This window comes from Triticum urartu, chromosome 2A (assembly GCF_056163025.1).
Source record: "Triticum urartu cultivar PI428250 chromosome 2A, HENAU_Tu73, whole genome shotgun sequence".
Classification (NCBI taxonomy): Eukaryota; Viridiplantae; Streptophyta; class Magnoliopsida; order Poales; family Poaceae; genus Triticum; species Triticum urartu.
Window position 1 is genome coordinate 197,758,955 of NC_141874.1, and position 4,162 is coordinate 197,763,116.

Genomic DNA, 4,162 nt, shown 5'->3' on the forward strand with positions numbered 1-4,162 from the left:
ATGGAACAACGGATCACATGGTATGGATCGAGGGCTTCCTCCTCCATATCCACACCACAAGGCCTGCGGAGACGGCCTTCATGCCATCAAATACCTACCACTAAAACTCAAAGGACCAGCTCGGTACTGGTTAAACAGTCTGCCGAAAAATTCTATTGGCAGCTGGGAAGATTTGGAGGACGCCTTTCACGAAAACTTCCAAGGAACATATGTCCGGCCACCGGACGCCGATGACTTAAGTCACATTGTCCAGCAGCGCGGAGAGTCAGCCAGGAAGCTCTGGACTAGGTTCTTAGATAAAAAGAACCAAATCGTCGATTGTCCGGACGCGGAAGCCCTTGCGGCCTTTAAACACAGCATCCGGGATGAATGGCTTGCATGCCACCTCGGTCAAGAAGGACCTAGATCCATGACAGCCCTTACCGCTCTAATGACCCGCTTTTGCATGGGAGAAGACAGTTGGCTCGCTCATAGAAGCAATAGCGCCAGCGACTCGGGCACTTCTGAAATCCGAGACGGCAATGGCAAGCCACGACGAAGCAAACACAACAGTTGCAGTGATAATGAAAGATCACGCGACATAGCGGTCAACGCCGGATTCAGCAATCCCAATCCCGGTCAACGGAAAAAGCCATTCAAGGCAAACAGAGACGGACCATCCAACCTAGACAGGATACTGGACCGACCCTGCCAGATTCACAGCCATCCCAATAAACCAGCTAATCATACTAATAGAAGTTGTTGGGTCCTCAAGCAGGCCGACAAGCTCAACGCCGAACACAAGGGAAGGGGGATGCCAGGCAATAGGGACGACGGAGTGGTTCACCAGCCAAATGCCGGGGGTCAGAAGCAATTTCCCCCCAAAGATCGATCAAATCCGGAGCAGAAATAGCAGTTTGGTTTCCGTTGCCCATCTCATACACCCGTTAAAACTATACCGCACATACATAACTACGCACTTAAGATACCATGGGCATTGGCAGAAGCATAATACGGACAAGTCTGCAAGCACTCCGGTAACATTTTTATCTACTTTCCTTTTTCTTTCTTCATTATCTCTTAAAAATAGGTGGTGCAAAGGAGAAACATCTAAGACCGACTCCATCGGAGTTCGGATCCGTACACTCACCTACGGGGCTACTTCCTTCAAGGATTCCCCTCGCTGAGGACATGCAGCGCGGACGTGCGACAGGAGGTCCAAAATAACTTTTTGTAGACCGCACTCTTTTTCGAGCCTATAACATGCCTTTTTCCTCTGCCTTCGACCCAGGGCATATCAAATAGCTGAGGTCGTGGCCTTTATATATATCAAGTAATCTTTGGCATATTTCTCAAGTGCCAGTTCACATTACCCGAATTAATCATCCGCGTCTTTCCGCAAATGAACACGCCCCCTATGGTTGTTTCACAGATATACCCCGGGCTTAACTTGTCAGGGGCTCGGTACGGGAACAAATGAGTTGCCAACAAAGTCCGAATAGCTTTTACAGCGTACTTTGGCGTCGCGAGTTTGGCCTTATATGCATCAGCTCCGAATCATGTCTTGGGTCAATAGTTGGGTTGCCCGGCTCCTGTGCTTGCTATCCTACGTTCCGCTCTATCGGCTAGGGTAGTAAAGGGAGAACTACTGCGATTGTGCTTCCAGTTCACCTGGCTCAGCACCTCAGTAGAGAAAGCAGAAAACTGACTGTCATGATGCGGCGAGAGCTGGTCAACCACTCGATGACTTATCGAAATCTCTAGTGATTCCTCTGTGTCACAAGAAGGACCTCTTTCCAGTCAAATAAGTAAAGCATCGTATGAATAAGCCGCGTACATACCAGGGGCTATGTCGTAGACCCACCATAAAACTCATATGGCTAAGTTAAAGTGTTAACGCCCTATAGTCTGGTTGCCTGGTTCGCTGCTTTGACACCTCCTTCACAGACCAAGACGTTGGGTCAAGACGTATCAAATGCTTTATTGAACACCCCCGTACTTCCTACGAGGGGGCTGAAGCCGACGACTGGAAAACTTTCAGATTCTATTAAAACGGCCGCACAGGAGGAATACAAACTTTCGAGAAACATAAAAACAGATTAACTATAAAATTGTCTCGTACAATTCTCATACACCTCACTCGAACATTATGTCTTTCGAGCATTGACCCTCTATCAAGCGGGCGGCCACTAGGACGTCTTCAAAATAATGCTCTGGTTCGTGGCGGTCCTTGCCCTTGGGTGGACTCTTCACTGCAACATCGATGGCCTTCATCTTCCCCCAGAATGTCTTGACTCGGGCAAAGGCCATCCGTGCACCCTCGATGCACATCGACCGCTTCACAACATCGATACGTGGCACCGCGCCAACAAGCCGCTGCACCAAGCCAAATTAACTATTCAGAACAGGCTCAATTTTCCATAACCGGATTATGACGTTCTTCATGGCAGCGCCGGATATCCTATGAAGCTCGGCCCATTGGGACATCTGCTCATTCAGCAAAAGGGGGCACTTCGACGCGCCGAATTGTGACCAGAAAAGCTTCTCCGTTGCATACCCCTCTCGCGCCTGGTAAAACTTCACCGCATAGAAAGAACTCTTCGGCAAGTCTAAAAACTCGTCCTGAGAACTCCACAATTGGTTAAGCTGAGCATAGTTCGGATCGCCGAACTTAGTCTGTAGCAAAAAAGGCTCACTAGCCGCAATCTCCCTAGCTTGCTGGATCTCCTCACGAGCGGCTCTGGATTCAGACCGCGGTTCTCTCACCTCTCGTAAGGCCTTGTCAATTTCAGCCGTTTTGGCTTCATTCTCCTTCTCAAGGAGTTCACAGCGGCTAGCAGCATTTTTAGTTTGAGCGCCATCGTGGATATCTTCTCCTCGTCTTACGCCGAGCAGCTCGTTCGGCTTTTAACTCAGTCGATGCCTTTTCGGCGGCCGCATTACTACACCGGGCCTGCTCCTTGGTCCGGGCCAGCTCCGCCCGAAGAATTTCAACGGCGGCAGCACCATCTGCAGCCATGCATATTACAGTATATAACTTTCAGCATCATGCTTATATCACAAAAATGTATGTGAAGGGAGTGCCCCGAATACATACCTTGCGATTTGTCAAGACACGTATTGATTAACGCAATGTCATCCCCGGCCACATCAAGCTTCCGTTGTAGCTCGGCAATATCCGTAGTTTGGGAAGTAGCCAGGGGGGAAGCGGCCTGTGTTCAAGTTAATCAGATTAGTCCTTGAATATTTCTTCTTGATCCTCCATTCGCCTCCCATTGGAAGCCAACCCGAGTCTCAGGGGCTACTATCTATACACAGGTGTATTTTGCGAATAAAACACAATTGCACATATTACAGTACAAACCTCGAAGCCTCTTAGTAGGCTCGCAAAGGCCTCATCTAATCCGCTCTTCGCGGACAGGACCTTTTCAACCACCGTGCCCATCAAGGTACGATGTTCCTCTGAGATGGACGCCTGTCGCAGCATGTTCGTCAAGATATCCGGCGCCTCTGGGTCTCCAGAGGCTGTCGTAGGAGTACGGCCACCCTTTGAAGGGATCCGTTCATTCGTATCCAGCTATATACCGGATTGTTCGGGGCCCTCATTGTTGTTCCCCGGACCCTGGGCCACCGAAGTATCACCTTCGGGTAATGTCTTCATCATCCCTTGCACCACCTGTTGGTCGGGGGAGACCCTCCGCAACGACACCTCGAAGTCGTCCGCCCTATTGGACGGAGAGGCCGGTGGGGGCGTCTCGCTTTCCATCATCTCTGGGAGAAGGTCCCCGAGGAAGAGGCTTGTTGAGGAAGACTGTGTGTTGAGCTGCAAAAAATATATATCCCAGGCATTATAAGAAAAGAACGGGACATGTTTAAAACAGCCTTGTTCACTTACGATTTGGCCTGAGGCTTGTCCTCATCATGAGACTGCGCTTCGACGTCCTCCAAGCCCGAGCCACCCACCTGAGGCATCTTGCCTCTCTTAGGAGCCTGCTCCTCGCAATCTTCGGAGGCGGCACTTTTCTTCCTAAGAGCGAAGGAGATAGTGGCCACCCTTCACTTTTGTCTTCGGATGAAGGGATTTTGATTCCTCTGGACACAAAGTACGATGTACCCTTGGAATAGGGGCCATCTTTGGTCCTCTCACTCTCCGCATCGCCCTCCTTCACATGCATCTGGTATG